This window comes from Lissotriton helveticus, chromosome 7, assembly GCF_964261635.1.
Source record: "Lissotriton helveticus chromosome 7, aLisHel1.1, whole genome shotgun sequence".
NCBI classification, from domain to species: Eukaryota; Metazoa; Chordata; class Amphibia; order Caudata; family Salamandridae; genus Lissotriton; species Lissotriton helveticus.
In genome coordinates, this window is record NC_136068.1 from 527,270,901 (window position 1) to 527,285,146 (window position 14,246).

Sequence of the window (14,246 nt, forward strand, 5' to 3'; positions counted from 1 at the left end):
TTCAACTCAATCATGAGTTCCGCTATGCTCCCCCTTCAATGACAGAAGCTTCCATAGTGGTCATAGCAAAACTGGGTAAAGATAAGTAGCATTACAGATCCTATCGACCCATCTCTCTAATAAATGTTGATGCTAAACTATTTACATGTATATTATAAGACCGCCTCACGCCCTCAATGCCTGAATTTGAGGCCCCTGATCAGGAGGGTTTAATTACCCATAGGCACTGCACAGACAACACCAAACGATGTTTTCATCCTAAAGGTAAAGCTAATCGTTCCCAGAGAGAAGTTATGATATTTTCCATCAGTGCCGAAAAGGCTTTCGACTGCATTCACTAACCTTACTTAGCTGAGACGATGGCCTATTTTGGCGTAGGTGAGAGGTTCTGTGCCTGGATTCATTGCAACTATGGGAACCCTGAGGCCTCTGTTAGAGTCCATGGGAGAAGTTCTGCCCAATTTCCAATATGCTTTGGTAAAAGGCAGGGGTGCCCCTTGCACCCCTGCTATTTGCTCTCTAAATGGAGCCCTTCATCCACATGGTGGGGGATAACCCAAAAATTACTGAGGTATGATGAGTACTTTATTACCTTATACAACGACAATGTAATTGTGTCCCTCAATGATCTCCGAGAGGCCCTTCCCAGCTTCCTGGATTAGGTGAGTCAATGTGGGAAGGCGCCGGGCTTCCATATTAATCTCGCTAAATCACAGGCCCTGGATCTCACTGTGTCGTCCCATCGTTAAGGTCTATTTGACTCAGAACCACTTGATACAGTGGGCATCTGGATCTATCTATCCCTTACTTGGGTATTCAGCTGGCCTGACCCTTGAAGGGTGTAGGATTCTCAACTACCAAGGCCTGACTAAGAGAGTGAAGGTTGATCTTGCACAGTGGCAGCTATATTCCCTCTATTTGTTCGGACATATCGCCACCCCAAAAATGAAGAATCTTCACAAAAATGTTTACATCTTCCAAGCTCTCCCCTTACAGCCCCCCGCAGGCATGCTACAAACTCTACAAGAAGCACTACAGCATTTTGTGTGGGCGGGCAGAAGACCTCAGATGTAACGCGACCATAGCTGGCGGCCCCCACATGAGGGAGGCTTGGGATTCCCAAGCTTTCTACATTACTTCCAGGGAGCTCATATTGGGTTTCTGGCTGAGTGATCTCGTCCAGAATTGGAGAAGCCATGGCTGTTTTTGGACAGGGCACTGGCAGGAACAGTGCTATGGCCTCACATTGTTTCCTTCTCCTTTGACCCTGGTAGTGGGAAATTCGGACTTCTCGCCGGGTCTGGATGGCGCTCTGCTCCGAACCTGGCAGCAGGCGGGATGGCGGTCTCTAGGTCACTTCTTCGAAGCAGTAGGCAACCTACCTTTTGATTAGCACAAACTGATTTTGCTATACCTGAAAAAGAATGGTTTCTTTACACATAGGATAAGACATTGACTGATGCAGCCTGCTATCAGGGAAGCTGCGCAGTGGCATCTGACGAAATTTGAATGATGGCTTCTTAGCAAAGAATCAGATATGCACCTCATTACTAAAATATATGAGATATTGCGAAAACGAGGAGACAAGATCAAAATCACCAGTGCATGTCAGGTGGGAATATGAACTCAACAGGCAGTTGTCCCTCAAGGAGTGACTGGATATTTATTACCAAGCATTACACACAGCCACCAACACCTCAAGCATAGAGTCTGCAATGAAAATTGCCACCTATTGGTATCTGACCCCTGTTCAATTCCATAGTCAGAATCTGGCAGGCAGTGATAGGAGTTGGAGGCATTGCAACTCTCCTGGAACTTTGTTACACATCCTGTGGGAGTGCCCTAGACTAACACAATTCTGGAAATATATTTGACTGATATAGATACTTATTTTGAAACACAGATACCCAGATATTCCATATACACTATAGTGGGACTTCCGAACCCAATCACATACCCACTTAAATCTCGAATGGGTCGTCATATAGCCCTCATACTGGGTGTGGCACACTAGTCTATACTAGCTCTCTGGGGAATGGATACGGTGTTGATCTGGTAAAATTGGCCACATTGTATTTAGCATGTGCTGGGGATGGAGAGGCTCTCTTTGACACCTACACATCAAAAGGACTCATATATGGATATTTGGAAAACATAGCTCACGCTCCTTTCTCAAGAGTTTACAGGACTGACCTCTCCCAGATATCTGAAGTTGCTCTGATTGACCGGACCCTCAGAACGATCAACTCTGGTAACTCGCCTTCATGAACTAATTGTGGATATTCTCATTCTCATGGTTTGGTGTTCAATGACCACCATGTGGGGGTGGGGGAAGTTGAGTTGGGTGGGTTATCACGGGGAGTTCATTAAAAAGTTACAACTTGATATTCTAAAGCTGAACCACTGAGCTGTCATAGCTCTTCTGATTGTCATTGCGTGTTTTCATGCAACAATAAAAAAATATAAACATAAATTGCAATTCTGAAAATGCGACTTTTAGGAAGTTGGCATTTTCTCTTTTTAGCCATTTGATGCCTGCTGCCTGTCTCTGATATACATCTCGGGAAGATTACAGTTGGGCTTTTTGAATTCCTCCTAGACAGCCACACTCAATGGGAGCTCAGGTGTGACTTGATGTGCCATCCTGGCAGGATGGGAGGGAGGAGCTGGACCCACTCTCACTTACTCCTGAATTGGCTGTGTTCTGTCCCCACACAAAGGACTGCATACCCCCTGTAGTGAGCCGGGAGCCAGGGCAGGAAGGGAGGACCTCTGTGTACTTCAAAGGCATGTATTTGAAGTCTCCCCAACTTCAAAGGCACAACTGGGTAAAATTATTGTACCTTTGACACCACCACTTCAGGATACCCTTGGACCTGTAGATACTCTCTCAGGAATAAGGACTGCTGTGCTGCTGATGGAATGGCACTCTGCTGGACTGCTCCTCTGGAAGAACTGCTTTCTTGCTGTGCTGACCTGCTACCACACTGGTGTGGGTGAGGAGAACAGTATCTGCATCACTTGACCCCCAGACATCAGTGTGACTCCAAGGGCTAGCTTGCTAGTCGCCCGATCTGAAGTCTCAGGGCCAGAACAGACTTCCAACTATCCTACTTCTGCTCCTGGATTCTACCACTTGTACATCTACCTTGCCAAGTGGAGCCACGCCATGCCACGTCATGTCACTCTTGTCCTTGACCCTTAGAAGTGGGCCTAATGTGCTTGCTCAACAATTCTTCTCCCTTTCAGAGACAGAACCGGTACATCGCCACTACTGCATGGTCCACATAGATGCATCTTCACCATTGCACAGATCGGAACCGGTGCCTCGTCCCTGTTTGAGTGGACCACAATGGATGCATTGCTGCATCTGCATGGCTTGGAGCCTTTGCTCTGCTCTTCACAACTACCACTGTGCGACGCCCTTCAAGTAAAGTCCTTGTACCTCCCTCGACAACAGCATAAAAGTCGATGCTAAAACTCCCTATTGCATCGGACCTGACGCATCATCGCTGTTGTGCTGCCAGACCAGCGTTTCGCCGCTGACATGCTGGTTGACATCAGCGCATTGCCCTGTTTGCACTCTGCACTTCTTCCGTCAAAAGGATCTTTGACGTTGCTGCAGCTTGAAATATTGTACTTTGCGCCACGGGCTCAATCTGGTCTTTGTAGCCGGCCTCTGCTCCATTGCGATTGGCCTGAACTTTTGACTTTGTCCTGTTCCAGCATGACCACATGTCCCTTCTTTAGCCTAATGCCTTTTCATGTTATTTTTACTTTATTCTTTAAAAATTAATATCTACAGTTGTAGATATTGGATTTTTGTTGTTTTGGTCATGTTTTATTTATTAAATTGAGTTGTATTCTTTCAAACCTGGTGTGGAATCTTTTTGTGTGGTGTTTTCACAGTTTTGCTGTTTGAAATGTTGCACAAGTACTTTACACATTGCCTCTAACTTAAGCCTGACTGCTCCGTGCCAAGCTACCTGCGGGGGAGCACCGGTTAATTTATGATTTGCCTGCTTCTTACCCTGACTAGGATTGCGGTTGGTGCCTGATTAGGGCTCATATCCCAGTCAACCTACAACCCAATTTCCAAAAGCCTCCTTTCATGGGATCATAATAATGTATCCTAAATGTTGGCTCCTCTCTTTGGCTTATTGGTTTTTCATGGTCTTTAAGAGGCTGTTTTCATAAGCATCATTTAAGAGTCGCTAGGGGACAAACTCTAGCATGCTCCTCACTACACATGGCACTTTCTTTGCAACCCCTGGCCTCATAGGTGGGAAATCAGTGGCAAGAACACTGTGAAGGCATGCCCCTATGGCCATCAGTCCCCTATTTGCATTCCATTTTGTTATCATAGTTGTAGTGAATAATAGTCTAGTAATTACTATTTAACAAATGGAACATCGGGATCTGGAATGGGACCTTTGATGGCAGCTGAAATAAGTAAAGAATGCTTTTAAATGGATGTTGTGTGTGTGCGTGTGGATAAGAGTGTTTTATATGAGAGAAAGAGTATGTCTATCTGTGAGTGAATATGAGTGAAAAGGCCAAAACAGGTGGTGGGGGATACAGAATAAACAGCAATGGATTGACACTAAATTTGGTGCAAAGTTTGAAGTTTACTCATAGTGTGCTTTTCGCGATTTGGTGTAAATCTATTCAGCTGTTTTTATTAAATTATCATTTAAACAGAGACTTGCGTTGGTCATTAATGGTTTGACCCTCCAGTATCAAAAAATAAAATGAAATGAAAACCACTTCTGAGCTGCTGTAGCTTTTATTTCCATTGGTCAATTAGTTATCATGGGTCTAGACAATGACCGGTGGTGCCAAAATGATCTGATTGGCTGGCTGCAGCATTTGAGAAAATGTACAATAACTGGCAAATTTCAGGGCGGTTGTGCATTTGAGCCAGAACCATAGTTCAGTTTCTAACTGTGTTTTTTCAGTAAATGTAATTGTTTTGTATGATGTCATTTCCAGCGCTCACTGTACATGGCCTTTGGCAGACCACCCTAGGGTTTTGCTGCTGTGCCCGGCCTGGATTCATGCCCTGCGCCTTACCTGTCACACCCCATTCTGTGCATTGGCTTCGCAAGGGGTTTGATGCTCAAACAGCTGAAGGCAGCCAAACCCATAGCGCAGGGACTTTGGCTGCGCACAGCAGGGGTTGATCACAGCAAATGATCTCTAACCAAATCCTGCGCCACACTGACTACGGGTGACCAGCCTTCTGTGCACGGCCATGTTCAGCTGGTGTTAGACATGGGCTGGCCTGTGCTAGACCCTGAACCCAACCTGCCACAGACAGTGAACCCCTGCTCTTCACAGCGCGGGTTGGCCAGAGGGCCTAGCATTGGTCATGGGCTACACTGACCCCAGCACAGGAGCCAACACCTGCTGCAGGTGGCCAAATGTGCTGTGGAGACATTTTGGGTCATAGAGCCTGGCCTGACCATATTTATTTAGTTTTTTTGTTTATTTTTGTAATGGCAAATCTAGGACAAACATTATTCCTGGACTTGTGAACCCAGAGTAAGATTCTCTGACCTATACTGCCCAATTTTGGAGGTTCACGGTTCCAAATTCACCTCCATGAATCAGTGATAAGTGATGCTTGTGTTAGAAAAGCTTGCCCTAGATTTACAATACCCAGAAACAAAGCTCGCACTGGATCCGTGGTGTCTTTTCAGGATTGTTGGAACCCCAACACCTAAAATGGTGACCAACAGTACCTAACTCTATACGTCGGACCCCAGCCCCGATTTGATTTGTTGTGGCTCTGAAAATCCTGTAAAAGATCTGAGGATCTTGTGACTGATTTTAATTTTTTTTATATTTCCCCTCCCTATGGCCTAAGGGCAGGGGGTGCCAACCCTTCCCCCTTATATGCTCTTTTATTTTTTTGTTCAGGACAAGGGAACCACTCTGATGTGGCCACCTTAAGAGAAACTTTTCTACTCGGTTCGCCAATCAGATTACTCTTATCCACGCTACTACTGGAACCGTGGATCTGAAAGTGAAGATGGAATCATATTTTTTTTTTATTTCTGGATTTGTGAAGGACCCCACAGATTTACAAGTGTTACCCCTTTAATGCCCACTCAGCAACTTTTTTAAATTCTTACATCTCAAAAACCACTGAAGAGATGTACACCAAACCATCAAAAGCCAGCTTTTTGAGTAAAGTTGTAGTTTCACTTTCATAAAATGTGTCCCATGTCTAGGCATCAAGACGTTACATTTTAGAGACATTTTAGATATCTATCGACGATTTCATTGATGGAGTTCTGGGAACCCATATTTGTCGTCCTCCCTAGTGTCAAAATTCAAATAATACTAAAATGAGTGGATGAAGGATCTTTCTCTGCAGTTGTCCCTTTCAATTTTGTAAACCCAAAGTCATGAAACTAAAGCCCTCCGATGGGTTGGCTGACACATCTGTAAAAATGTTGCAACTGCCATGAAATGACTTGGGGATTTGGTCCCTGTGAGGAACTGGTTTATTTTTATTAAGTTTGTGTGGCATCACCAAATAATAAACTCACAAACCTGTCCTGGGTTAGCCCAACTCCTTATAGTTGTGGCTCTGAGTAGTCAGGCTTTATCAAAGGAACAAGTACAAAGCATTGGGAAGTGTCAAAACAGTTGAATAGGAAATAAATACAACATAATAAAAATCAGACACCAATTTATAAATATAGGTTGTATTTTTCTCCTTAGATGGACACCTAACAACAAAAACCACGGAAGGGTTCAGTTGATAGGAATTCTTAAAGGAACAATAAATCACTGCTTTTCACTCAAATGCAATAAATCATTGAAATATATCACAATAGCGGAAAACTTTCCAAACTGTTCTAAAGTGTCATACTAAAGTCCACTTGAACAGTTACCTCACAGTTAACGCAGTCTCCAGTCAAATTTCAGGGTTTATGGGTGAGCCGCCATAGACTTTAATGAAATGGTGCTAATGCAAGGGATACAGGGTGCCAAAGATGCTCTAGGATGCTGAGAATGCTGAACTGGTGACAGGGGCCACCACTCATTACACATATACAGTGAGGCAACTTTGTCCATAGGGGTCCATGTCCCCTGAAGTTCGGAGTAATCCCAGCCAAAAGCCAGTTGCCACTGTTCTACTGGCCTCTGGTTTCAACAAAATTAGTAGTTCCCTTTAACTGGCAGTAACTTCCCTGCTGGGGGACCCAACTGCTCTCCGATGAATTTCCCAGGTTCAGCAGACTTGAGTGAAACGTTTAAGTGTTAAGGACTTGATCTCCAATGGGCTTCAGTTTGGTAGTCAGTGATGATTAATCAATCAATCAAACAGGATTTACAGAGCTGCTGCTAATCACCCATGAGGGTATCCATGCACTGAGAGACATCTACTCAGATGGAATAGTAGAACAACCAGGTCCTGAATCCCTTTCTATATTCCTGAAGAGAGGATGAGGTCCAGAGGGGGAGGCTATTCCAGGGCTTTGCTGCGAGTCCCTCACCCTCAGAAGGGCCGAAGGCTGTCTTATGGCCAGAAACCATTCATGGCTGCTGAAAAACTTTTGACACTAAAGTTGCCATTTGTGCAAAAATTACTTTAAATTTAACTTGATCATCAAGTCTGGTTTGATGTAACAATCTTTTTGATACATCACAGTATCATATTTAGTAATCCCATTTGTAAGTTAGCACTGCTGAGTTGTCAGTGTGTGACCCTGTACTCGCCAATAGCCTACTAACCTTTCCATGGTAAAAAAGACAATGAAGGATTTTTACTGTCAGGCCATACAAAGTTATAAAACACATGTCCAACTTTTTAATATAATGCACCCTGCCTTTAGGGCTTGGTAAGCCTTAGGGGTGACTTATTAATATTAAAAAGGAAGGTTTGGGGTTTACCTTCACATTATATGGAAATGTTGAGTTAGCAGTTTAAAAACTTCTCGGACAGTCAGCAATACCAAGCTTTGCATTGTCACACTTGTCGTGGAACAATAAGGGCTGCAGTGCATGAGGGACACCTTAACAGACAGGCCCTGGGTACCCCTGGTACCATTTAATAGGGGCTTATCCATAAGTTAACTTATGACAATTGTGGGTGAACTAATCATACATATACCTTTTAGAGGGTGAGAGCTCAGGAAGTGAAGCCGGTTTGGCAGGACTCAGTGAACTCACAAAGTAGAAAATCCAGCAGCTTCAATCCAAAATATGAGGATGATCACTGAAAAAGAGGCACTTCCTTATAGTCCCCGTATCCAGAAACAAATGTAAGGTGAGCACACTCTGATACCCTGACACGTGTGGCAAGTCGCAGAGTAACCCAGGAATTGCTGCTGGGTTCTTGGATCTTCAAATGAGGTTTCAGCTCCCAGCAAGACCCCAAAGATTTACAAATACTAGTTGGATCCATGAACCTAGCACAAGCTTCACAGGTATGAAACTACAAGCTCATAGCAAGCAACTCCAGACTGGTTTTGGCCTATTTTGTGATAGCTTCAGTCCTTTACTAGAGAGAGCCAGTGGCTTACCTATCACACTTCAGGCATCAACTGTAAAAAAAAAAGAAAAAGAAGTTCTTGAATAAATCTCAGCTGTTGGTGAGCCACTCCATCATATGGTGGGGACCTGACGCAGCAGTTCATGCTGTACTATTCCTATATGGGCAGGACTAAGAGTGATTTGCATGTGGAACATCTCTGTCTACGGTGACATAGGGTCAGCTGTACGAAATTCTTATTTTTCTTTTCCTAAATAGCAATTCCACTCCTCTTGGTACCAGTGCCCCCTCTTGCACCCCATTTACAGGTTCACTTTCTATGTCCTCCAGGGTCCCTTCACTGTCCCAGGACCTATCCCTGCCCTAGAGAACGGTTTCGCCACATATACTGGAATTTCAGGTAGCTATTTCTCTCCAAGCTCCTCTCCCACTGGGCACACACCTACCATCTCCAACACCCCTTTCAGAACACCCCACTAACTTGACCTATCTTAGTATCCCACTCTAGGGGAGCCGCTTGCTTGCTGTTCTACCTACCCATTGGGACCTGACATCGCGTCATTCCAGCATATATTGGTCTCATGGCGTATCCCCTGTTGCAAAGACCCTTGAAGGTATTTTCACTCAATGAACATGGCCTGAAACATTTCATCAAATGGAAGAATATTCTTACCTTTTTGGGTCAACACAAACATGACATCCCCCTCCTCCAAGAAATTCACCTGACCCCATTAGAGAGCGATAACTTACAGAGAGACTGGATGGGCCGGGTCCACCATGCTAGCATTTCACCCCCATTGGGTTGAGACAGGTGCTCCACTTAGGAAATGGGGTGTTGCAAACACTTCTCCACAAACACCTAGCATAGAACACGCCAAACTTGGTCGGACCCCGGTGGCAGCTATGTGTTTTCCATGCACTCAATACTGGAGACAACTGTAAATGTGGGCTCTGTGTATGCCCAACAGACATCTAAGTCTGGGTTTCTTTCAGTTGGTTGCCAACATCATTTGGCACCTTTACTGTCATCATTCAAGGGGACTCAAACGCTACACTTGTCCCTTTTTTTTGACAGGTAGGGAGGCCAGACATGAGCCATGATGGGGAGAGGTATGCCCTATGAGACCTAATGCAGGATCATGCTCTCTGCAACCCTAGTGACTCTTTTACCCACAAACTGAAGACTACACCTTCACCTTCTGCCCATATAACATTCTGCCTCGCATTGACTACTTCCTTTCTACCCCTTTAGAGACCCCAGATGTGAACAGAGCCCCTTGTGGGGTCTTAGATCATAACCTTGTGGAGCTGCATTTAGACCAGGGTGTGCATACACCCCTACAAGGATCTTGGTCTTCAATCGCTCCCATTATACGGGCCCGGAGGCAAAATATCACCTCACAGAATATGCAGAAATATATTTGGAAGATAATGGGGGCTCAGTGACCTCGGAGCAGCCATTGTGGGGGCAGGAAAAGCAGTGATTCGTGGTATACAGATGAGGGATTCGGCGACCAAACAGAGGTTTTCAGAATCCAGACGGCAGCTGGAGGCAAGGATCGGGCAACTGACTAATGCCTATTCTGCCTACTCTTCCTTACAGGACCTGTCCTTTCTCCAAGAGCTTCTAATGACTAAATACCAGTTGAACAACTCTGTATCACAGAGGCAGAGAAAAGTATCTTCCGCATATGATAGTGACATTACTAAAGGGGTGAAAAAGGCAAGTAGGCTATTGGCTTACTAACCAACCAACAAAATTCTTCTAGGACTATTTGTGCCATCCGTAATCCAGAGACTTGCCTTGTCACTCATCCGACGGCAATAGTGCCAGAACTCAAGAAATATTATAAATGCCTATACACGTCTGGAACACCCCTGGCCCCAGATGTAGTATTTACTTTTGTAACAGCCTGAAACTTCCAAAGCTGACACCCACCCACTCTGCACATCTGGAGGGAGCAATCACGGCAGAGTAAATTGCCTTTGTGATTGATGCCATGCCCACCGGGAAGACCCATAGTGAAGACCGCCTTCTGGCTGAATTTTATAAAGCTTCTAAAGCCCAGACTATCCCCATCTTAGTCTTGGTTTATCAGGAGGCACTAGACGGGCACCTCTCTGCTAAGTTCCTCAGGGCACAAATTTCGGTCCTCCCGAAACTGTGGAAGGAACCCCTGGAATGCTCTAGTTATCACCCAATTTCTTTGATAAATGTGGATGTTTAGATGGCAAAGGTACTGGCGACACATTTGAACAAAGTTATCATGACTTTTATCCACTCCTCCCAGGTCGGCTTCATCCCCAGGCACTCTTCGACTAATCATTTGCCTACTTTCTCGCATATTATTTGGCAGGTTAGGGATGAGGTGGAAGAGAATGTCCTCCTCTCCTTGCACACCGAAAAGGCTTTTGACCTTGTTGATTGGAGTTATCTCTTTCGTCCATGCAGAGAATGGGCATAGGTCCCGACTTTCTCACATTAACTAGGGGCATGTACTGTGCTCCAACTGCATCTGTCGCATGTGGGGATTTCTCTTCCCTTTATTTTGACATCCACTGCGGCACGAGACAGGGGTATCCCTTTCCTCCGTTGTTCACAACCTTAGGGGGATTCACACAACAGTGGTGGAGGTTAAGGCAAATTACTAGAGGGATGACAAAATCTTGACATCATCAAACCCCTCAGCCTCGGCAGCTGGGATGATCTCTCAGTTGGACTTTTTTCCCAGTTTTCTGTCTGTAAGATAAATTGTTTGAAATGTGAGGCCCCGCCCCTAATGCCATCCATCACGAGAGCCTCTCTAGGTAGCCTACCATTCAAGTGGCTTCAGTCCCATTAAAAATACCTCAGGGTGCATATTAATTGAGGTTTGGAATACATGGTTCTGGGCAATGTGCAACCCATTGTGGATTGTATGGAGCATGATTTTAAAAGGTGGTATGCCCTGTACCTGTCCCTGTGGGGTATTGTTCAGATCAATGAATGCCCTCCTCAAATTTAACTACATCTTTGGAATTTTGACCCTCGTTATATCGGTCTCTCATCTGCAGAGCATCCAGCGCTCCTTCTCCCACTCAATTTGGGATTCAGATAGAATAAAGGAGGCTAGGCTCCACTCCATATCAGAGTAGGGCAGCTTAGGTCTCCCCTAGCTGGAAGAATAGTGGTTGGCACAACAACTTGCCCACTCTGTGTACTGGTTGTCGACTTCCAGTTCCATGCCCTTATGGGTGTTGCTGGAATGTCACATATTGCAGGAGTCTGAGGAACTATCCATTTACTACACTTCAAGGCCTTTTGTTACTCCTCTCCTCACACCGACCTTTCATACTTCCCAGTATGCGTGGCATAGGGCTCATAGGCTGATGCAAGTCCCGCACTGTGTTCACTCTAAAGCCCCTCTTTGGCTCAATCTGGATACATGATCAGTAGGGAGGAAATTCACTGGTCCACTTGAATTACTGATGGTATTCACCACATTTAAGTCATTTTTTTAAGATCCTCTACAGTTGGCACTGGTCACCTTCAAGGTTACACAATGCCCGTCTTAGTGTGGAATCACGGTGTTGGAAATGTGGCGTAAATGACTGCGATATAGTCCATATTTTATGGGAATGCAATGAGCTGAGACCCTTCTGGTTGAAGGTTTGGGATCATATGAGGAAAGATCTTGGGTACACATACCTTAGAGTGCGTGGCTAGTGCTCCTTCATGATACTTCTGACCTTCCTTCTACGACCCAACATGTTAATAGATAGTTCTCCACTGCCCTAGGGGTGGCTAAATTGGTAAAACTGAGACTATGGAAATCAAATCTAACTCCCATATTAAAGACCTTGTTGGTCAACACATACAATGTGACACAATTTGAGCACCTTATATATAGGCTAAATGACAAATTGCTGATATTTGTAAATGTTGGGGGCTCTTTTCCTAAAGTTTAAAGAAACAAACACATCCATACACTTAAGGGATCTACGAGGTACCTCACCCTGCATCATGCTTCATGCAGATCCCTAAGTGATGTTCATGAGACCATTTATTTTCAGGTTTCACAGAATTCGATCTTCATTGTGGTCTGCTTTTATTAATGGTGTTTTTTTTATTTTAATCTTGTAGGGATGGGTCATTGCGACTTGGCCTGGAAGGTATTGAGGGCAGAAGGCCATCTTATTTTATTTCCTTCCATAAGGGTGTTCCCTTTCTCTCCTTTCCCCCACTGTGGGAGTATGTTTCTTTTCTCCCTTCCCCCTTTCGATTACTGTGTTCTTCATTTCCCTCAATTTAAGCTGTTAAGAAGTATTTGTTGCCTTCTTGGTCACTTACTGTGTCTGTTCTTGGAGATTTATATTCAGCTGTTTTTGGTATTTTTCCTCATGTGGATCCTCCAAGGAGGCCTGGTCTACAGATGGAATATGGGTTTGCATTTTACCTTGTTGGTTTACTTTCCCAGCTTGACGATTTGACTACGTATTATATTCTTTGTGAATGTATGACTCTTGTTACATTAATGGAAAATTCAATACAACATTGAAAAACCAGACTGCTAGTCTCTTTGCCAGATATGTAAGATAACATAAAAGATTAGAGGCAACATACTCCTCTTATTGGGACTACGTTTTTCCCACATGTAACTGTGTTTTTACCAAAAAAACACATGACTTGGTCAACAAATTACGATCACTTAAACATTTCAAGTGGATCAATTACAGTTACTGGACATTACATTGAAGCAGGCAGTGAAGAACTTGGAATCCTGGTAGACTTTGGCTGCCCTTTGCTTTTATCATCGCCGGCACAAGATTTGTTGTTCCTTGAACGTTGGTTGCCCTGAACATTGGTTTTGTCTGTTTGTATCAAATTTCAAGTTTGAAAAGTAAAAAAAGAACATTCAGACAAAATTGGAGACTATGGATAGATTTGCTGACTTTACTGAGAGTTGATTTTATGTTGAACTGATTTTTCTTGTTTATATGTTGCCTCTCATCTTTTGTGCTCTATTATGTTTGATGTATGACCATTTGAGGTGGGCAATATTGATGTAATCGGATATATTTTTTTGTGACTATATTTGGTGGTGCAGTGATTAATTCCTCCTAGTGCCACTATTTCCCCAGGACTGGAAGAGATGTGAAAGTCTTTCTGAAATCTTATTAGGGGAAGCTGTTATGAAGAGGATCAGAGCATGGGCTACCAAGAGGAATATAGGGCCGCTGTAGGAATCCTTGAAGTGTGTTTCTACCTAGAGGAATAACCTGCAGCCCAGTGAGATGGAGGTGGGACCTCCACAGGGAGGAGTGAAGTACAAAGCACTCAGGCCAACAGAGAAATTCAAAGCTTGGAGTTACTCACCTGAGTTGTGGTGAGCCATTGCTGTCTGTCTCTATTAAACTACCACCTGGCAAAACCCTCACAGGAGGTTGAAGGTCTACTCTCATGTTCTGCAAATCGGAAGAGAAATCCCCTGAACAAGAAGCCAGGTTGGCGTGTGCTTACAAGTTACACTGAGAAAGACACATGAGTGCTTGGCTAGTATCTTGAATTGTGACACTGAGCACCAAGAATGATGCCACCAGACTGAGACACAGTTTAAGAATGCCCTCTATCACCTACATCACCATAGCAGAACTGAGTGTCAGCTCAAGTACCTCGCAGATTCCTGTAGAAGTGCTGTCCTGACAACAAATCATGCCTGGGGTGGGTTCTAAGGTTCTGTTTGGTTTGAGGGCTTGG